Here is a 22,654-nt window from a genome sequence, read left to right as displayed (position 1 = left end):
AAAAATTCTCGTTCGCAAGTGCTCCATGCCATTGGCCAGTCGTCTTCGCTAAAAGTATGTTCAGCATGATGATTGGCTGGAATTTTCTCTTACGAACAATTCTAGCGTAAGATCATCTTGTGAGTGCAGGTCCATTTCCGTAAATTAGTACCGTTGCTCCGCGTATAGGTCCAAGTAGTCGACGAATAATCGAAGTGCATTGCTCTGAAAAAATTGGTCAATCACGGCATTTATATTATCTCGAAATCAGTTCTGCCTTAAACAAGACGTACATTATAAAATCATAAATTATTAACCGTAAACAAGCTTTGAACCTCGGGGCTAGTATTAGCACAAAATCTCTTACACTATAACTGCTTCTTAGAGCAAATTTGAGCCTGTCCCGATGCCGATCATATTATTAGCGAAGACAGCCAGCCAATGGCAAAGAGCTCTAACGAACGAAAAGCTTCGTGAATTCGGCCTCGCCAATGTTCTAATAACATCGCAGAAGTTGGCAAGTGTGTCGGTTATAAGAGTCATTTATTTCCTAAAAATTTATATTATTGTCCCTGAGAACATTTATTTCCCTGGAAATGCATTAGTCCCGGGTTCGGTCCCCGGATCAGACAAAATTTCATTGAACTGCGAAGCGCTCTTTCTGAGAAACCGATTGGCCTTCCTTTGCAGCTTCGTGCTACACTCGAGTGGATGACATCTCTTCTTTTTTTCCCCTTTCATTTATACTTATTCCTGCATCGTTCAACTCCCCTCTTCCTTCACTAAGATTTAGTATGGCTCACTGCGAATTCCGCAGCTTCATAACAGACGATGAAACACGTTTCTAAGCCTCTCTTGCGCAACATCTGGCTTCATCCCATGCCCATGACTCTCTCCTTGTATTTACATACCGCGCATACATTTATGTCTTACAGGTAGCAGCGACAGTGACGGCCTCCATTAGTAGCCTCGTTTCGCGTCTCATCGGGAATATAAAGCCGCCGTTTCTGTTCCATTATTTTTATTATTATTATTATTATTATATTTATCTGCCGGGCACTCAGGTTGGAGGAATATCGCGTTTTCGGGGCGCGCTTTTGTGCCGCTGCTGTCATCGTCGTCGTCAAGCTGGTGCATCGCGACGCCGAAGTTTCGCATCCCCATTTGCGGCGAAAATTCCACGGACCGTCGCGCATAAAATTACCGGTCGATGTTCGCGAACGAAACGACGGAAAGATGAAAACACGAAACCGACCTGCACGTTCGCTTCGCTTGTCTAAAAAAAACTAAAATAATAAAGCGAGAAAAAAAAAAGGAACTCGAAGCCAACGAAGAGCCGCTATCCGTGACCTGCTTCAACATTCACCGCCGGAAAGTGACGAGCCGAATAAGGACGCTTGTCCGCGCGTTAGAACTGTCGTTCCGTGACGCGGCGTGTGCTCGGAACTCGCGGGAAGTCACCAGAAGCATATATACCGACGTGCCGTTATTGACACGCTCGGTAAACATCCCATTTCTTTCGGCTGCCTACGGTACGGCGGTGAGGTGCGACAACCAAAGTTTATCGATTGATCGTTGTTGGAAACGCGGAAACGGAGAGAGGCAGACAGAGAGAGAGAGAGAAAGAGAGAAAGAGAGAGAGCAAGGAAAGGAAAGGCAGGGAGGGTCAACCAGACGAGCCTTCTGTTTGCTACCCCACGCTGGGTGTAAAAGGAAAGAGAGAGAGAGAGAGAGGATAGGAAAGGCAGGGAGGGTCAAGCAGACGAGTTTTCTGTTTGCTACCTCCCACTGGTTGCAAAGGAAAGGGGGAAGAGGAAAAGAGGGACAGGGAGTTACCTCTGAGTGCACGTGGGAGGACGCACAGGGGCACTATGACTACGAAGCGCACGCGTTTGAGTGACCGCGAAAGGGGGAACTGAAAATGTGGACATAGCTATCGGAAAGCACGAGGCTCACTGCAGGAGAGTGAGGGTCAGACAGAAAAACGACGCACAGTTGAGCTTCAGTGAATCGAAAGCAGAGATGAAATCGAAGTCGGCTTTTGAGAATTATTAGTCCCACGTTTCAGAGGAAAACTTTTGCCGCGGTAAACTTCCCGTGCAGTGCGCCTGTTTCGAGATTGAACAAAATCAAACTGTGGGGCAGCGCGCGGGATTTGAGTGAAGCCGTAGTGTGGGGAATCCAGATTAATTTCGACCCCATGGTCCTCTTTCACGAGCACCAAAGTTTTACAGTGAAGCTGTTAGCCTCTAGTTGGTCGAAATCTTTCGTGTCCGTCAGGAAAAAAAAAATGAACCGAGAAAAAGTGCACATCTCCTTTGTAATCAGGCATACAACACACAGCTCAGTATTAATTTCAATAAATAAAAGCACAAAACAAGCGTCAAAACCGCATGAAGGATGATAACGCGCATGAGTTTCCCGGTAAAGATTACGATTGCGTAAGATGGTCCGGATGGAAAGGAGCAACAGCAGCATATGAACCAGTGAGTAACATCACCAAACTTTATATATAAGAGCGAGACCTGCCTAGCAACTCGTTCAGTTAATTGCAAGACCGCTATGGGTAGACCAGGCAAAGTTAAGACTCCCCGAAGGGCAGCGTGAATGCGATGAGCGTTGAAGAGTGCAAAATAGTGATGCTCAACAATGGTGTTGTGCTAAGACTAGGCCGAACAATAAAACATTCCATTTTCCCATCGTCGGCATTTGAGTGGTTTTCTAACAGCTTCGTTGGCCATCCGATTTCACGGGGCCGGGACGGCGAGTCAATTTTTTTGCATTCCACGCCAATGGAAATGAAACCGTCTTCGCCAGTATTCGAACCCGCGACATCGTCCACAACGGCAAAATGCCATAGTCGCTGAGAGACCGCGACGGGGTGCAGTGTTACAATTTAAGCGAGGCATTTTCTTGGGCGATTTCATCATTTTTGGAGCACACGACGGTATCTAAAGGTTAGTCAAAGGTTTCTTTCTTTCTTTCTTTCTTTCTTTCTTTCTTTCTTTCTTTCTTTCTTTCTTTCTTTCTTTTCTTTTTTTTAATGAAAGCTCCGAAATGTTCAAATGCAAATAGTGCGCGAAACGTATTGTTTCTCGGCGCTGTACACTCTTAAAGCTTTGCCTGTGCTTATGCCCGGTAGTTATTTGACCTTAGGTCCCTATGTTTTCGACCATTTACTATCGTCATTGTCGCGCACGTTGACAAGTTAAAGGTTGTGAACATGTACGTTCCATGCGCATAGTTTCGTCTGTACCAGCATGTATATTGTTTGTATATGGTGTTCGCACCTGCATATTAGTGCGTGCATATTTCACTTATACAGCTCTTCTTTTTTTTTTTTTTTTCTTGCGTCGTTGCGCCTCGTGGTTATAATGTGTGCAGTGCTTGTACGTGCCTATTTTGCGAAGGTGGAATGGCTCAAGGCACGGCGCCGATTGTACGCCAAGTGCCTAGCTAATTGTTCCATTTCAATACCCTGACTGATCAAAACAAGGCGGGAGAAAATAGACAAAATAAATGAAACATCGCCGGGAATAACACCAAACAATAGGTTATCTCACCATATCAGGTTCTAAATATAAAACAGTAAATCTTATACTGAGAAATCATTCTATCAAATCTTTATTTTCATACATTTAGCGTTACGAGGTTTATTACAAGTAGAAAAAAAAATGAAGGTGAGACTTTCTTTTCTGTTTTCTCCTTTTCTCACTGGCATCCCAATGTCGAACGTCACGTTACGTCAAGGATTTCAATGTATATTGGTTTTCATTTTTTAAGCGGTTTTCGCATCGTAAATGTTCTCGAAACTCGCTAAGTCGTTGGCTCCTTTAGAAAATAGTGATGTCCACGTTCTCCAATTGAAAATTGACTATGGCTGCGCCGACTCCGCCAGGAATCCACAGCCAATAATGGTAACGCCGCGCACAGTGCCGGACAGATGCAAATAAACAACAGACAAATCCAACTAGCTCATCAGTCAGTCTTTCTAAAATCCCTAACGTTACAGCGAACATGTTTCAAAGCCGCGTCGCCAAGCATCTTTTGCTATTGCGCCTTTTCTAGCTTGCAAATCCTCTTCTACAGAAAGAGTGGCTTTTTCTTTCATTTCATTTTTTATATTGTAGAAGCGTAATTTACTAATATAGTACAACCAATAATTGCTCTTTGGTGTCCCTTGAAAAGCGGAAGCCAGTTCGTTCTCGAAAGAATTTACTTCACCCTATGAAACTCAGGCATTTGGGGTTCCAATCAATTTTGGGCCCATCGTTATGCCTCCTCGATATGTATAAATGACATAGTTATTATTCCAAACGCCACTTCGATTGTAATACTATATGCGGATGATACGTCTGCCGTTGTTGGTTTTCTTTTTTTTCCGTTATAGTGGTAAAGTTTTTTCACGTGTGCGAGCAAAATGCTGGAAGATTTAGACCGTTGGCTACACGCGAATTTCAACAAGAAATTGACAAAACAAGACATCATATTTTTATACAGAAATATAAGTTGGTACCAGGAAGCCAGAAGTTAACATTTGAGAAGTAGGTCTTGTAGAATGCAACGTCGATAATTACTTAAGACTTTGGTTTCATGAAAACTTAACGAGGTACGTTCATATTGAAGCTATTCGCAAATATTTTCAGAGAGAGGCTGGGATAACGAAAATAATTCGTAATTATGTCCCAACATACATAAAAAGCACCTATAATATACACTGATTCACTCTCGCTCAGCATTATTGTTTTCTTGTGTGGAGAACTACTTCTCAGATTAACCTTGCATTTGTTAAGGCTCCAGAAAACAGCTGTACGGTTGGTCCATTAAGAATTTTCCATTCCCTTAAAACACTACACAATACCTTGTAAAACTCAACATACTTCCCGTAGAAGGTAATTTTTAGTACTGTATTGCTGCTGAAGCTTTTGAACAGACTTATGAACCCCCAAACTTTGATAGCATTTACTGTCTCAAATAGACTCTACCCATAAGCTTAGACAAAATAAAATTAAAGATTGCAATCTCACGCGTACGTACCAACTACTGCGATCAGACATTACCCTTTAAAACATATTCTTTATTAAACAAAAAATCTTTCATACTTCGTAAATTAGCCACTGATTTATCTGCTTCCGCCTTTAAAAGAATATTAATGATGCATTTATTTCGTTTCTTTAATATTCCCTAGATATGGTTCTGTGATATAATTCTTCAGGGTTGTTTTTTTTGTTCATTCATACTTGTCATGTCATGAATGTAACATGTGAAATCATTTGTATACAAAGCTGTATTTACAACTACATGCATATATATATATATATATATATATATATATATATATATATATATATATATATATATATATATATATATATATATATATATATATATATATATATATATATATATATTTCTTTTAGACTGCATTCTACCTCGCTGTTGTCCGCTGTATTCCGCGCAGTGTGATCTTGTCTAAGCCCGTGTCGCGGCCCAGTCAAGCAAACTATTGTTTTTAGCCGTATTCCCCGAGCCTGCTGCGCATATCTGTACTGTGCGTCTCAAACTTCTCGCGAAATAAAATTTAAATGCATTAAAATTATGACATTTTCGGCGTAGTAGGAGCATACAAAGTACCTGCGGCAATCGAAACTGTGATTTTCTACACAGCGTTGACGGCAAACACATCAGAAGCCAACGTTGGCACTCGAAGAAAAAAAACGACAGGAGTACGTTTGGATAAATATAAGCACGAAGTGGTACATTAAGCACGTAAGGCACATAAGCTGTAGACAGTGGAGCTTAAATAAAATGAACGCGACACACTCGCATCCCCGCGCCGCACAGTTTTTAATAATGTTTGCATGCAGTTCAATCAGCTTTTTGCGTCGGAGACAAGCGTACGCCGTAAGTACAATATTCGACCCCTTTCCACGCCCCGAGGTATTTTTCCACGCAGCGCTCTTCAGCGGTCGCAAATGAACGCCTTTCATTGTGAACACCGCGAAACCGCTTTACAATTATAGAAGTTTCAATCAGTGAGCCGTGGTATTTACAGCGCGCCGTCCCCGTGGTCCCCCGCACAATGTCCCGCCGCAATCAAGAGACGCCGGAATTACAGGACGAAGCGGTAACCGCGCGGCGTGTTGCAAGCGAGTCGTCGAATATGGATTGGCGACTCTACCCTTTCCACAGTCACCCCCGCCCGACTCTCTGCGCTCCTCTCTCCGCAAAGTCTGCCGCATGCGTTGGGACGTAACCGATTTGATAGACATTCTCTGGTCACGATAGCTTGGCCAAACAGCGACCCCGAATCACGCCACTCGTCCCCACCGACGGTCCGGAAAAAAAAGAAAAAGAAGAAGAAGAAGAATCTGCGCACAATGCGACCGGTCGCGTGACCTCTCCTTTATCGCGTTTCGTCGACCAGAGAAAGTACGTGGCGCTCAGCGACGTCGCGTTCCCAAACACAAATTGCCACGATCTCCGGTTCCGGTGGACTGTAGCTACTTCGAGGGCACAGTTTCGCCTGAGTACGGGCGTGAACGGCATCAGCTGTTGCTTTTATAGCCCGTCGGGAACAACTGTCTGGGTAAACCCACGTCGGGCCTTTGGCGAGTCTGCGTAGCTACGGGGTAATTCGAACTTCGCTCCTTTCACAACGCTAGTCTTCACTGAAACCCATAAATGAAAGCGCTTTCATTTGCGTTCTGTGCCCTTACTTATCTCCTTTAGTCCTCTATTCCCCACTTTTTCCAAGCTCAAGGTATAAAAAAAAGTATGATTTCAAAGCCATCCGACTTTTTCTTTGCCTACGTATCACAGTTCTGGCTAAACAAAGAGGAACACAAGCTTCGGTCGCGTGCTCTTATCTTCAATCCTGTACTGCAGCCGACACCGCCACCCGTCGCAGTCTCCGCAAGTCGTCTACTGAAACTCTACGCCAACCGAGAGCGCAGGGACAAATGCATAATTCTCTCGTTGCGCAGCATGGGGCAGAATTCAAGCCCGGTAATAAGAGCTTTAGTCATAAGCTCCACATCGTCGCGCCTGCTGCTCTTTGGTGTCCCCACGCAAAGTCATCATTATTTGACTCGTTATTTCTGACGACGCAGAGTAAGACGATGCAGAGGTCCGACTAATGAGTCCGACAAATGACTATCCAGTCGTCCTGTACGCTCGTCTTTAACGATAAGCGCATATTTCTTCTTTAAAAAGTGGCCACCGAATCGCAAAGTTAACAACTGAACATATTGTGCCCAATCTTCAAGGCCCCGTCAACATGGCCGAGCCCGTGCACAGCATGAAAAAGTATTGATCATACTTTAAAAGGCACGAGAAGAACTCCCGTCTTCACCACCCCGCATGCGCACAGGTCGAGGGCACGAAAGAAGGACACTTTCCGCGTAGCAATTAATTCCTCCACCCCCACCCCCAGTGTAGGGTAGCAAACCGGATGCTGTTCTGGTTGACCTCCCTGCCTTTTCTATGCTTGTTTTCTCTCTCTCTCTCTCTTCCTCGGCCTGCATAGTTTAAAGTCTTTCATTCACTTCCGGCACTTAAGCTCCTTACCCGGATGCCTACATTGTCTAAAACGTAATCTTTACGCCTCTCCATGAAATAGCTTAATAAGTAACTCTTTCCTTAATCGCGTACGACGCTGCTGTTTAGTGGGGTCGGTCTCGAGTTGCACGCTGATGACCGGGCATGAGTGAACGCTACCGCCTTCTTGATCTACCGCGCGCCACTTTCGATGCGGGCCTACACCAAGAATTTTTTACACCCTCAAGTGTAAGGGCTTTAGCCATAGAACTAACCAAATCACCCTTAAGCTTTTCAAAATTTTGCTGTGCGCACAATAAGATGTTTACATCCTTAAGGGTGCATTCATTTGACCCATGGCTAACACCGTTACCTTTAAAGGTGTAAAAAAATTTTGCTGCTTACATCCCAGTAGCAGTGCGCCTCGACGCGACCGGGCTCATAGTCTACTCCTTTCTTATCTAGAATAAACAGACTTGGCTTGCTGGTTGTAGAGTTATCTTTTTTCACTGTTTTTGGCACTTATGGCGGTTCTGCTGCGATTACGAAATCACTGAATATTTTTTTGCTCTTTTAGTTATTCTTTTTCCTTAAATATTTGAGGCGACATGTGCTGTCCCCCCCCCCCCCCCTGCCGCTTTCTTTTGCACTTACCTTTTTTTGCTCTGTTCTTTGTTGTTATTTTAATTAAACCTTTGTGCTCCGTAATCTTATTCGTTCTCCTCTTTTTTCTTCCCTTCTTCATGTATATTCAATTTCCATGTTTCTACGCGCTCCTTTCCGAATGGCAGGCAAGGCGTCGAGCTCCTTCCCGTGGCAGTTGCCAACCTGCCTCTTCTCTTCTCTTCTTTACTGTCTATATGTATACATATTCTCCAATTAAATGATAATAATGATGATCAAAGGTCATCTTTCCTGCACCTCATTCATTTTCTCGCTAGGCTTCATGCCTGAACGCGGGTAGACTTACAATGGTCGGAAAATTAAAGTATGTGGAGCCAACGTATCGACAACGTTCCGCCCTGACGAATACGTACGCCTTGCAGAAACGTCAGCCGCTTAAGGCGTTAAGTGCAGCGCAACTAGTACATAGATGCAGAAGAAAAACAGGAGAGACACACAGAGTTAACTTCCAACAACCTTGACTAAAACGTTCTGCCAGTGTCCGGCTCTTCCTCTGTGTCCATGCGCTACAGAAGGACATGCTGTTCGGCTAATCGGGGCTTAGATAATGACATAATGTAGTACCAGGGCACAACCATGACTAGTAATAGTTGCGCTACACTGAATGCATTCGTGATGGAACACAAGCAATCCCAAAATCCTAATCACGGTTGGCTATTGAGACATCTATTGTTCAACAACTTCTTTTTTTCTCAGTGTAATTTGTGTTCAAAAGAATGCTAGTGCTTGTTACTAGACGCTGGCCACTCCTCTTAATACGTACTCGTTTTTTGAAAAAAGGATTCAAGCAAGAAATAGAGACTATAGTGACAACAGTTCCAAAGCTCACGTATACACACACATCAAATATTCCTGGGCAGTTCGCAAAATTCATGTTTATGGTGAAGTACAAATGATGTCCCTTGTTGGTAAGAAAACACAGCATTCGCAACATGCACACAAGATCCACGGGAGCACGATAACACCACGGATTACGGAAACACATGTACAGGCTAATATTGAAGAAAAGAATTTGAATTATTTCCACAAATACGGTACAACATCGTGATAAAGGTTACTATAATCGCTGTTGATAATTTCAAGTTTACACGTTCCTGTACACCTCTGTCTTGCTTGAACGCGGCAGAGTACGTCACCAGAAAGGTAATGCATGGAGCCGTTGTAAAACACCGAGTCAAATGATGAACAGAGAAAATGGCAACCATTCCACTATGTGAAGATGAAATGGCAACGAAAGCTGACGACTGACAAAGCTTTTAAACTTAAAGCTAAGTGCTTTCGCTGCCATTCCACCTTCACAGAGTGAAAGGGTTGTCATTTTTTCCGTTGCGCGCCTGGCATCGTTGCTCTTTCGGAGGTGCCCGGGCTCGCGATTGTCGTTTTCATTTAGCATCGCGGAAACGTTCTTCGACTGTGGTCCTTTCGCGACGGCACCGTTTGTATTCTCGTTGCTGTTCCCTCTGGCGCTCCTCGTACGCATGTTGTTCCTCGGGTGTACGAACTAAACGTGTCCGCCCCAACGATAACGCAGCTGTTTTTAGCGTCGATACCTCTCCTGCTTATATACTGCGATAACCTTGACGTCACGCTATTGTTCACGGCGAGCGTTCTAATCTGTTCCACATTTTGACATGTGCGCCGCCGCACTGAACCCGTATGGGTTTGTTAGAAATCGCTAAGTCCGTTTCTGTTGCCGAACGCCGAAAAAACTACGGAATGTTAGTCATATAGAGCTTTCGTTGTAAAAAACTGGGATCCTTAGCGGGGTTGTTTTATTGCGATAGCAATTATATGTGCACTTCAGGCGTATTTCTGCCGTCGCCATCGCTGTGATGTTCCGCATAAAATTGAAGCGCAATTCTACTTCGGTGGCTGTAACATGGCGAGGCCGCGCGCGCCCGCGCGCACCCTAAATTGAAAGCAATCTGCGATGGGACAGAGTGTGCGTCGAGTGCTGACAGCTTCGTGTGTGCTGTGTTTTAGCCGCTTAGTTCGCGTTGAAGCGAGAGGCAGCACGAAGGTCAATTCGCTCGCTGCTGCTGCCACACTTCCTCACTCCGGCGTTTTGACAGCGAGTTTTAATGGTCATCGAGCGAGATAGATGTGTTCGTGTTTGCTCGTGCCCGCCTGACACCATGCTTGTTAATTCAGTTAGTAAGCGAACGTTTACAAGTTGTTACGGCCGATAAAGCTACAATCCTTACTTCGTATAGCTATCTATAAATATGATGTCACAATCGATGGTTCGCCTTGCGGGCGAAACTGCAACTTTTTTTGGAAACCACGTTTTCTTGGCGGAGAAGAGATACACCCTGTATTAGATTAGGGAAAATCCAAAATTTTCAGTATGAACCAAATGCTTCCGTTTCGAATCGAAGTATTCTCTTCAAGAAGTTGATATTCAATTTCTTTAAATATTCTATTATAGTCGAATACACGGGGTTACTGACATTATTGGATTCTTCCTGCCAACAAAAGGGGCCCATGCCCGTATCCCCAATGGTATCCCCGATTCTCTGCCGCCCTCGACTGCGCTTCTCTTATCTTGGCACCCATTCTCCAACTCTAATAGCCCAGCGATTATCTTCCCTACTGCCCTATTGTACTTCATTCTCCTAATGCCAACCAGAATATCGGCTACCCCCGTTCGCTCTGTAATGCACACCGTTCTCTTCCTGTCTCCTTAACGTTACGTCCTAACGTTTTTCGTTCAATCTAGCGTTGCGCGGTACTTCTTCTCAAGCTTCTTTGTTAACCTCTAAGCTTCTGCCCCATGTTTTAGAGCCGGTAGAATACAATGATTTGTATAGTATTCGTAGAAACATAGATTAAATGACCAGCGCGAAAGAGGAAATGCTTGCTGTAACTGCAAAACACACGATCACATGGAACGCGATGTCCTCATTGGGCTGGCAGGCATGCTAGCCTTTACAGATGTAGCCCGTTAAGTTCGGCGTCCTGTCGTCAGTCATCCTCGAAAGAGCAGTGTGCGATGTTTTAATGTGACATTCGCTATTCCGCCCCCGGATTAAGTCGTGAAACCTTGACGTTAAAAAGTAAGTGCGCTGTACGAAATACGCCAATTACGTTGTGTTGCGGTCAGTCAACGTAAATGTAAAAAAAAGATGATGCGAAAGCCACTTCGAAGTCCAGAGCCACAGTCGATAGCGTCTACTTCGGGCTGCAATTTCACTCTGGCTGCGGACGGTAGATTCCTTTCTCGACTATACACTTTGTTTATAGTTTACGATGCATCACCGCTTCGGATATTTATACCGGTTCTATTTATAAAGAATTCCTTGACGGCACTATTTCAATTAGCCTGCCGTTCTGCTTTAAACACGACGCTTAACATCTACATGGTTTGTTTTGTTTCTGTTGAGCTTTCTCTCACCTTGAAAATCGGTAACTTCGCACCGTTGCCCCAAAGCTGTGCATAATTGTAATAGCGTTCTTGTATTATAACTCCTCGTACGTCGCTGCCTCCCCCTTCAGTGTAAAGGCACTGCCTTCGGTGGTGACCATATATATAACCCTGTAAACATATCCGGCAGACGAACAAAGACTTGGACCTGAAGATCGTTTTTCTTAACGCTTCTGAACTATTTCCATCCCGAGCAATCTTTCTACTCGTATAAACTTCGCGTGGCGAGAATAATATTACGCTTTTTTATCTAACAGTAAGCGTTCCGCTTCCATAAGGCGAATTCACACGCAGCTATAGCATCATTGTGCGTTAACCCGCATGCTAACCTATCCTCGGTTTGTTATTCCCACCACTCTGTGAAACACTGCAGTGACGCACCAGCGCCACATTTGCTGCTATAGTAAGCTTTATTAACCATATATAGGGTTCAACGTTCTTGGTTTAAGCCGACAGGAAATTTAAAAAAGTACCCTGGATTTCCTTTCTTTCTTTCTTTCGGGGTGGAGGGGAGGAAGGGGGCGTTACCCGAAAATGATCAGTGAAAGCTAAATTACCTAAGCCACATTGGCTCGTAGCTGCGAGCTCCAATATAAGAGGAGCCTAGTAAAGTCAAAGTCACGCGTCGGCCCCAGCCGTCCAAAGCAATCTTCACTTTTTTTGTCATATTTGCGCGTCCGTTTTGCCTCCCGCTGTGACGAAAACGAGAATCGGGGTGTGTGTGTGTGTGAGAGGGGGGGGGGGGGGTAGAGCTTTGGTCTGAGTCCTTGCATTCTTCTCCCTTCGGCCCCTGTGGTGAATGAACTGGACGAGTTGGCGAATGATAACGTGGACTTATATCCTACCATTTCTTTTTTTCTGTGTTATTCGTTGGAGCTCGGTACCCTACGCATAATGCTAAAGTCCGACTCTACTTGTGCTAGAATATCCCATGCGCTCACTCGTAATTCCTGGAAAGTCATATCGTCTCACGGCGTTATTCCTATGCTAGACTTCTTTCTCGAAAAGCTAATTAGTCTGTACAGTGAATGAAAGTATGCAGTGTTGTAGAGCCGGATCAGCAGTCGCAATCTTTCGGTGACAGCGGAACTACTACACCAGATATTCACCGAAAAAGGAACGGTAAGCTTCGTCGCGAAAAAGTATCCGCCAAATTCGGTGAGTGAAAGTTCATTTAGAAAAACATGTTCACCGAAAAAAAAAAAGTGAATTTGCTGACACGAAAATAAGTAGAAAATTGTTAGAGCTGTTTGATTTCAGGCCTCCCGTGGCTGCCTAGTGGCATTGGCGTTGCGCTGCTAAGCTCACGAAGTCGCGGGATCAAAACTAACCGCGACGGCCCCACTTCGATCGAAATGCAGAGAGCCTGTGTACCGCGCATTAGAGAACCACACCCGGGTGGTCGAAACTAATCCGGAGACCATCGCTACGACATGCTTCATAATCAGATCGTGGGTTTGGCACGTTAATCCCCGGAATCTAATGAAATAAATAATTTGGTTTCAGAACCAAACTATATAGGTTATCGCAGAAGCTGCGGCCGCTGAGTGCCATTGGATTAATGAATATAGTCACAAATGAGTTTACAAGCAAACGTGGTTGAAATGTCTATTACCCATGGAAGCAGAGTATACAGTTCGAGAACATGGACCAAAGGACGAGAACATATTTGGCCGTCCAGAAACGCGGGCACAGCGCCACCCCCGACCACCGCCTCTAAACCTTAAGCCACCACGTCACTTTTGCGCTACAGCACGTCCGTCTAAAAAAATTTCGTTGGCGTTCGGCAGCAAACGCGCATGGTCGAGTAAGAAAACGAGCGAAGGAACCAAAGTAGCCCGTTCACATTAAACTGGCAGGAAGATCAAAAGAAATGAATTTGGCTCATTAAAGAAGCGATGCGCTTGAAAAAATTAAATTATGGGGCTTTACGTGCCAAAACCACTTTCTCATTATGAGGCACGCCGTAGTGGAGGACTCCGGAAATTTCGACCACCTGGGGTTCTTTAACGTGCACCTAAATCTAAGTACACGGGTGTTTTCGCATTTCGCCCCCATCGAAATGCGGCCGCCGTGGCCGGGATTCGATCCCGCGACCTCGTGCTCAGCAGCCTAACACCATAGCCACTGAGCAACCGCGGTGGGTGTGCGCTTGAAAGCGCACATTTGTTGCAGCGAGGGTATTTAGGCAGCGTTTCTTGTTTCGTTACGTAATTTCACTGAGAAAATAGCCGTCAGCCAGCACACAGCTGGCTATACGTATATACAGACTCGATATATGGGTGTTCCTGCGTTCAGCGATGTTGGGCAACGTTGTACTTACCGTGAAACTGAAGCCTTAGGGAGACCACGAGAAAAAGCGCTTCAGCAGTAAAACAAAGGTACACTCCCCGAACTTAGGAAAAAAACACAGAAAACGAAAACTCTGAGCCATAAATATACGTCATCATCATTGGTTGATTAATGATTACTGCAGGACGAAGGCCTCTTTCATCAATATCCGATTACCACCGCCCCATACATCAGCCAACCAGCACGTCAAAAGACCAATCATTTGCGGTAACCATAATGATTCTTAACGTAACCTGAACGACGCCAGTGACACTGTCGGCAACGTAGACGTTACGTAAACGATGTCCCTGATTGCCGGTTGCTTTAATAGCATTTCATCTTTGGCGGGCAGTGCCACTATAGCGTGTAATACTTGAGTCACTGCTTTTTAACGCCCTCGTGCCAGTTCACACATCGCAATAAGAGACGGTGGTTATTTGTTCTCTATTCACTTTATTTCTCTTCACTCCAGTTGAGCACTTGACTCAGGCACTCGCGTTTGTCTTGCAAAGCAAAACGAGCGTCCATACCACGGCCACCTTCATCCACCAAAGCCATGTCGAGCATTGGTCTTTTCAAAACTTTTGGTTGCACGTTACTGCGAGAGAACAAGCGCAACGCAGTCGTTCTGTTTGCGCGAGCATTAAATATCTTGGTGTCAGTGACGACTTCACGTAGCCATGACGGTGTCGTCGGCCGCAAAGTTCGGTCTCACGCAGCCGCTCTTCCATTCCCTTCCGCGAGCCAGCGAAGAAACCACACGGGGCGATGGAATATAAATAAGAAAGTCGCTCGAAACTCGTTGTCACGTCGGAGTTACGTGACAAGCACCACTCCGGATGCAGTAGGTAAAACCTCCACACCTAATTACAAAACGAAAAAGAAGTAAAGAAATCCGCGCAAGTTTGACCAAGCGTTAACTGGGTCACGCGGATGTATACGTGTACACGCGGTATGTTTCGCCGCGAAGAAACAACAGCGTTACCCTGTCGGACAGCATAATCTCCGGGATCACTTTCTCGCGTCGGGACTGACAGGACTTCGATTTCTTCCGCCAGGGAAAATGCAACGAGTGCCCGCCGCCTTGGAGCGGGAGCGCGTCTCGCTGCCGTTGTCTCCTCAAGCATCCTGGTACCGCGATGCTCGCCTCAACTCGGCGTGGGCGAGACGCTGCGCTGCCCGAGAGGGAATTACCGACCAGTCCGAGAGCCATCCGAGGCCGCCGCTGTAGTGGCTCCAGTGGCTCCACCACTGGACTGTCTGCACGCTCCCTGAACAAATCTCTCTCTCTGCTTGTTTCTGCAATTGTGTTCACGGCGGGGCGTCGTTCCTAACCTGCTTCAATTTGGTCGAGGAGGCACCGTCGTCGTGGAGTGTTGCGAAATAAACTGGACCGAGGCAAACGAGACGCCTGTCGTGCGCATACTTGCGTGGATCTTGCCGGTTCATTTGTGTACAGCATGTAGAAGCAGAAGCCAGCGCGGTGACTACATAGGTTCTAGCGTTCTTCTGTCGGACAAGAAGTTGCGGGTTCGATTCTCGACAGCGGCAGCCGCGTTCCCGATTGTGTGTCAGCGCAGTGAACGTGGAAGAACGTAGACAAAAGCTGCGGTTCGCTACTGATCATTGATTCACGTATGCGCGCAACTGGTGGAGAGATGTGTCACGTGACTTTAACTCGAAAGTCGATCTCGCCTATGACGCAGACGAAAATAGAGAAACAAGGGAATAACGCGATTGACATCGAATTTGCCGGGTTCCGTACGTCGAGCGAACGGAAGCAGGCATTCCTAACAGAGGCAGAATTTAAAAAAAAAAAAGCCTGTGAGTCGACCCACGTGCGGAATGAAGCCTCCCGAGGCCCCTAGCACATTTTATTTCACATTACCTCCAATCGTTTTTAAATTTGGAAGCGATTGCGTCAAATATTGAGTCAGGCTATGAGGTCAGCTGCATGCGAAACTGTATGAAAACGGCTTAATCGTATTGTGCTACCGTCAGCAGAGGCAGAAACTGAGAGTGACTTGATCTAGACCATCGTGTTTTCACGTACGAAAAAATGCGACTGTGAGGGGCTTTCGAATACCATGATATGGCATCGAAATCTAAAATTCAACATCAACGCGTCAACCTCATACACGACGTTACAACTTCACCTCTTGGTATTAAATTTGAATTAATGTTTATTTATCACATAAGTACACTGTTGTACATAAGTGGCGGGCGTGGCATGGCAACATAAAAGCTGCATAACGGCAGCTTTGCTTTTTCCACTTTTTTCCCCGGCAAAGAAAAGTCGTTTTTATCGTAACAAACCCGAGGAGATGGTTCCTTCTTCCACGTACGTAGAGATATTGCTCTCAGCGTCTGATCGTGGTGTTTAAACGAAACTTGGTTCTATGCGTTCATAACATACCAGTCGGCAACAAAAACCAACTTGAAAAACCATTATGTCCATGAGCTGTCTTTTCTACATTAGGAGGTTAAAAAGCCTCAAGCATTCAGAAACAACGGGCAGCCCTCCACTACGGCGTATCTCATTGCCCTGTATTGGTTTGTGACGTTAAAGAGTAATAATCAAGCATGAAAGGAATGTGTTCTGCGGAGAGAAGCATTCTTGCTGGCCGTTTGCCAGTACATCGAGTTCCCCTTATTGAAGCGAGTTTTGTCTTCGTTTCACTGAGTCGCTTGTAAGATACTCTAGTCGCTTGTAACGGTCCTTTCGGGGTCATGTTGGCGTTTCAGTATACTTCGAAATACAAAATACGATAACTTCAGATAAATATTTCCATTTCTGGGTCATTTCGCTATAACGCTCTATTGCTTACGGCGGGAATAGATTTGGCAATTGATTGATTGATTGATTGATTGATTGATTGATTGATTGATTGATTGATTGATTGATTGATTGATTGATTGATTGATTGATTGATTGATTGATTGATTGATTGATTGATTGATTGATTGATTGATTGATTGATTGATTGATTTCGCACGTCGGAACGTTCATGCGATCTGAACTAGAGCGTGTGCTAAGATCCGTAACTCTCGTTCGGAAGTACGAAAAAAGAGACCAAAATCTCTTACCATCGTCGCTTAAAAGAAAGTGCTGTTGCAATTAATGATGACAATCGGTTTAACCACCTTCTCGGAGCATCCAGCAAATTCGTTACTCTCTTACAACATGTACGGACGTTGAATGGAGTTAATTCAAACTGCAGCGGCACTTCTGAAGCGATTCTTTGGACGAAATTTTCTATTCATTGCGAGCTATTGTTAGTCAATGTGTCCCGCTCCTGGGATATTGTGTTGAGGTGGTTATCCGCTGGCTGGCCCGAGTTCATCTGACCTCCATGCTTTTTGCGGGCGTCTGGGAGGCGCGCTTGCTTCGTAATGCCGACGGGAAGAACGCGAAGCTGGTTGTGCCCGCTCTCCTTCCAAACGGCCTGTCTCTTCTCCTCTGGAGACTCTTTCTTGCCGCCAGATGCCCCGCCGCATCTGCGTTGTGCTCCATTTTCCCGTCCCGAGGCCGCAATTCGTCACAGCGCTGTGACAAGAGATTCGACCTCAACGGGTAGAAGTGGAAGGAAGCCCCGATGAGAGTCGCACGAGAGTCTCACCGGTGAAACCACTCTGGCGCGCCAAGCATCGCGGGACTCAGCTCCGGTGACAGTCAACCGTCTCGCTACAGTGGTACGCATGCCCAAGTTAATGCAGAGGAGTGATAAGAAAATGACGCTGCCTGATGTGTTCTTGAGAGCAAATGTGTGGCCGCGCAGCTGGATATTGCATTTTAGCTCTTTCATGCGAGGTAGTTACCGCTGAGAAACACTTTCTTTTTTTTTTCTCTGCCCTATAGGGTTGTCCTCACCACTTTTTAGGAGACTCCACTGCTATCACGCTTTGTTGCTCATATTTCCACGCAGCAGTAAGGTTGTATCTCTGCCGCGACGCCTGTGACGTAAGCTAGCTACGTTAGCTAGGTAGCCCCTGCGAAAGCCATGGAATCTCTCCAGTAACCTGAATCTGATGAAAGTTGGTACGGATGATACCGAAGAAAATAGCTGGAGTAAAACAAAACACTAGCGAGCAGAAGTTATCGTTTCTCTCTGTACTTGAAGACATAAAATATTTCGTTGAGTTCGGTTCACAAACCATTCCAGAGAAATGGCTTCATCTGTTCGCTACCTCATATCTCCAGAGTTCCTGCGAAAAAAAAAAAAGACTCTTCATTTTATTGAACGATGTTTTCTTAGTTTGTATCACAATATCGCTTGTTTTGTTTTGTTTTTTTCACTAATGCTACGTTTCACTACAGAAACGAGCGTCTATTCTTGAAAGAGCTTTAATGCAACATTACTCGACAGGGCTGTCACCGGCCCTTTCTGGTTATGAACGCGCAAACTTCTCGGTGATCCAACCCCGGAGACAATGTAATCGAAGGCGCGACATCGTTCCTGACATCGTCGGCGTCCTCGCAAGAGTTGCAACGCGACAGAGACGACAAGAAGGACAAAATATGTTGGGAACTTTGTTCACGCGCTATGAGCACCGAAATGCGATCGTCATGCTGTGGCGCTACTGGTTGACAGTGGTCAGTAATAACTTCTGTGGTAGAAACTCATATAGATGGCGCCTCGTAGGTTAACACTATAATGCTCAAACACAGTTTCAGAGCATTGAAAATTGGAACAAATTCTTCACCTTTGATTCGGGCCTTGGAGAGTACGAAATGTTATTTGAGTTAGAACTTAGTATAGCAATCTTTTAATTAGTCATTAGTTCGTTGAACTATCCCCGGCTGAAAGTTCACTCCAAGGTATAACAACGCAACTATGCGTTTTGCGTTTACATTCCCCTGATTAACAGTATAAGCCTTCCGAGGATACAAACTCAGTGAAGTGTATGTCATGTGTTGGGTATTACAGGGTCAGACAGAATTAACAAACCATAGGGTCATGAGGAGAGATAGATAACATCATTAGATCACAAGGTACTAATAACTCACGTATGACCGCGGGAAGGGGAGTTAGTTCACGTGGATGTTGATGAATAATCATTGAATGATAGGACTCGCCATTGCTATCGCGGTAAACTTGCTCAGGTGTAGCACGAGAACTACTAAGAACCTGCGGAGTTCCCATACGGTGTTGAACAGGAAAGCTATTTGAACCCCGTTCACACGTCTGGTCTGAATCCACACGTCGCGAGAAATCCTTACTTGAAATTAAATGATATGTTCTCTTTCATATTGGTCACGGGTGTGTTTAACTAAAAGTTCAGTCCGACAGAATGGAACGACAGTCTACGCAAAAAAAAAAAAAGAAGATGCGTACCATTACTCATTTTTTCCTCGTACGTGCCTGGAATCACCTTTCCGCATCGGTCGCCACGGTTACACATGCATCGAGGTTCAAGACTGTTGTTCCCCATGCCATCTAACAAATATTTTATTCATTGTTCTGCATTCTTTTTCTGTGTATGTACTATGCCTTTCTCTAGCGCCTACGGGCCTTGAAAGTATGTAAAATAAATAAACAAATAAATAAATAAATAAATAAATAAAAAGAAAACATCCCTAATCTTAGAAAAGACACAGCTACAGAGTTTTTGTTCACAGCAATGTGAACCGAAGAGTGAAAAGTGCTTGAAATCTTTTCGGCTGCTGACTTCGAGGTATAAAAGTCTGTCTCAAAGGCCGACTGCATCGGTGGAACCGAGAATATTTGTTCATGAGCATCATACAGTTAATCATAAGAGGATGCGGCGACTTAAAATAACCCGTTAATAAAGAGCTAAGCCAGGGCAATCAGTGGGTTTACAGTTTCAGGGTCATCAGTCAAGCAGTGAAATGCAGCACCTGGGGCGTCAGGCCTGGGTTCGTGTGGGCGGTACCGTATGACACGCAATGTCATACTTGGCTTCTTGATGTCATCATTTAGAAGGCAGTAGTATAACGTTACGGCCTTAGCGTTAGCGCCCCTATCCGGGTAGGACCGCTTGGTGTAGTGTGACGCGCGGGAGAACTTAGAATACGGCGCAAAATTTAAGCGCTACGTAATCCGATGACGCTGCGCTAAAATTATCTAACTTTTCATGTTTGAGTTAGATGTCGTTTAGGCGCATTTCTGTAGCCGGAAGGATATATTATACCGTTAGCGACATACCATGCGCTCCAGACCTTGCGTACGTGACGTACCCTTCAGGCTTGGTTTAAATAAGGCAATAGCTATTAGCAGCCAAAACGTCAACTTCAAAACGTCAACTGCACCCAAATGAACATAAATTTGAAGCAAAAGTGCGGTAAATTTTCACCCCCGCCGGCATGGTACATACATAAAACGTAAGAAACTGCGTTGTGGAATAGGCTACGTCACTTAGGTAGCCACACATTACAGGCAGCACAACGATCATTCGCATTCTGTGAAGAGCCCTTTACATGCGAAGAAACTCGTTGTTTGCTCCTTACGCTCCATTTGTGCTTTTAATTAACAACGCTTCTTAAAGTACTATGTAATGATAGAAACTTGCTAGCTTTAGGAATACTGGGATGTGAACATCGTTTTATATTAATTGTGATAACGCATTTCATTATTCGAAAAATATTCGAAAAGTATCCGACATTCTATTCGCTTCTGGCGCTATTCGATTCGGTCTAAAGGATCACTATTCGCACACCCCTAATAACCAGTTGGCTAAAGAGAAAAAAAATATATATAATAGACCAACTGTGCAAGGCAAACACAGCGCTGATTCCTCCTTCTTGCTCCAGAGGTCAGGAGGTACTGCTGAACTTGAAGTTAATGTATTGCTTGTATAGTTTCTGCTTAGTCCTGTCACGCCACATGCCGTGACTGCGAGCCACCGCCTTCACCAAAAGCCGTGCCACGACGGGCAGACCCCGTGGGCAACTTCAGTTCAGCGTGCGGCATTGCATTTGGCACCGTCGTAGACGCACCTCGTGACTGTGCGCGGTGCGTGCAGTAGCCTATCTGACATCAATGGATTGCCGATTGGTCTCTCTTCCGCGTTTGGCAGGTTACAGGTACGCCGGTCCTCACGGGCGGCGATAGGGACGGAATCGCAAGTCCTTCCTTCGAGACTAAGTCATCGGATACATATCCCGGTTCCAGCGTATTCAGTCGCATCGTCGCGTCGCGCGGTGCGTTCTGGAAAAGTTGGCAAGCGTTGGTCCACAGAAGGAAATGCGACGGGGCTCGATTGAGAACAAAGTCGCTTGACGACGGTTTAACTTAATGCTTGTGTAAGTGCGCTCAGTCATTCAAGCGGGGTTGCGAACGCCTCTAAACTGAAGGTTTCGCGACAGGTGACGTAGACAAAGATCGAATGACCCCGTCAGCGACTTCAACAAACGCCATAAATCTTCTCCGCACTGTTATTTGCTCGCGTGTCATAGTCGCGACTGTAGTTGACAAAACCTTTTCCCGCGGGCTCGCTTCGCATCGCTCGCCGCACGGGCAGAACGAACTTGAAATATCCATTGTACGACGCTCGCCGTCGATGTGTGACAAAACGTGTCAAACGCAACGCAGTCACGTGACATAAACGGCGCGTTGAGAAGCAAACGAGAGCGAAGAGAAGGGGAAAAAAAACGGAATTCACGCGACTGGTCGTGTAGATATTTAGCAGCAGCCTCGATTTTGTGCGTGACCCTACACGAATCGACAAGCGCTCAGGGCAAGCGAGCGTACGCGCGCAATGCAAAGGGAAAAGAAGAGGGGGAGGAAAAAAAGTAAAACGCGGAGAAAGCCAGAGCGGTGTTCGGCGCGTCACGCGAAGCAGTGTCACTCGGTTCATCTCGCCCGATAGACAGCCACAAGTGTGCCACGACCGCCGTTGCCTGGGAATAAGGGCCGGGGGAGTGCGGAGGGTAACGGGAAGGCAGTACAACGTATAGTCGCCCACCAAACAAGCCGGCTTCTTTGTCCGCAGCGGATCGCCAAATTTACCCGCGCGGTAGGAGAAGAAGAAAAAAAGTAAGGAAGTAAGGCTCGCCGCTTCAAGACACTGGTCGCTAAGTGGTGCATACTATGCACGCGCTCCTTCTTCGCGCGTTTCTAAGAAGCGCCGCTGTCGTCGCGAACCGCTTCTTCTTCGTCCTCAACTCTCGCGACAAGCAGATACGCGCGGTGTGCGGTGGTCGTGCCGTCGCGGGACAGCCGCGCCGGCCTGCACACCCGCCCGCCCGCACGTGGGGAGGGAGTGCGGGCAACAGTTGCGCGCGCGACTCACCGGTGGTGCCGTCCGGCCGCGCTGCGGTCCGCCGCTCTGCAGGCATGCCGCTGCCGCCCTCCTCCCTCCGCCGCCGCCGCCGTCGCAGTGGCCCCGGGCGCAGGCGCCGAGCGCGCGCGGCACACCGGCCAGAAAGCAGCAGCAGCAGCGGGCGGAGAAGAGCCTTCGCACGCGAATGCCGGGCAGCGACTACGGCGCGGCACCTAGCGCCGCCCCGGGGCCGCTGAGCGCAGCGCACCGCCCCCTCCCCATTGAACGGAGCAAGCACGAAGACGAACCGAAGGCTCGCTAAATTGGTGTTAAGTTCCCTGCAAAAAAGTACCGTAGGGAACCATGGCACTGGTGTCTGCGGAGACCGAGTAAAATTACGGCTCTGTAATATATTGGAGGCGAAGAAAAAAAAGAAGTCGCAGTTTCGCCGACGTATTATAGACAACTACACAA

At 46.1% G+C, this 22,654-nt stretch overlaps 1 protein-coding gene across 3 annotated transcripts in view; it reads right to left on the bottom strand.

Moving 5' to 3' along the window:
- Positions 1 to 22,375, bottom strand: part of mAChR-B (muscarinic acetylcholine receptor) — a 110,748-nt gene extending 88,373 nt beyond the window's left edge. For 2 of the 3 annotated variants that reach the window (XM_055071117.2, XM_050178878.3), the window contains exon 1: positions 22,211 to 22,374. The gene's annotated coding sequence lies outside the window, so the exon portion shown is untranslated. Of the gene's footprint in view, positions 1 to 22,210 lie in introns of all 3 variants that reach the window. The other variant, XM_050178879.3, reaches the window with a different exon arrangement.
- Positions 22,376 to 22,654: the final 279 nt, after the last annotated feature.

Source organism: Dermacentor andersoni, chromosome 5 (genome assembly GCF_023375885.2).
Source record: "Dermacentor andersoni chromosome 5, qqDerAnde1_hic_scaffold, whole genome shotgun sequence".
Lineage (NCBI taxonomy): Eukaryota > Metazoa > Arthropoda > Arachnida > Ixodida > Ixodidae > Dermacentor > Dermacentor andersoni.
The sequence above is the reverse complement of the archived record's forward strand: the minus strand, read 5'-3'. Positions and strand labels throughout refer to the sequence as shown.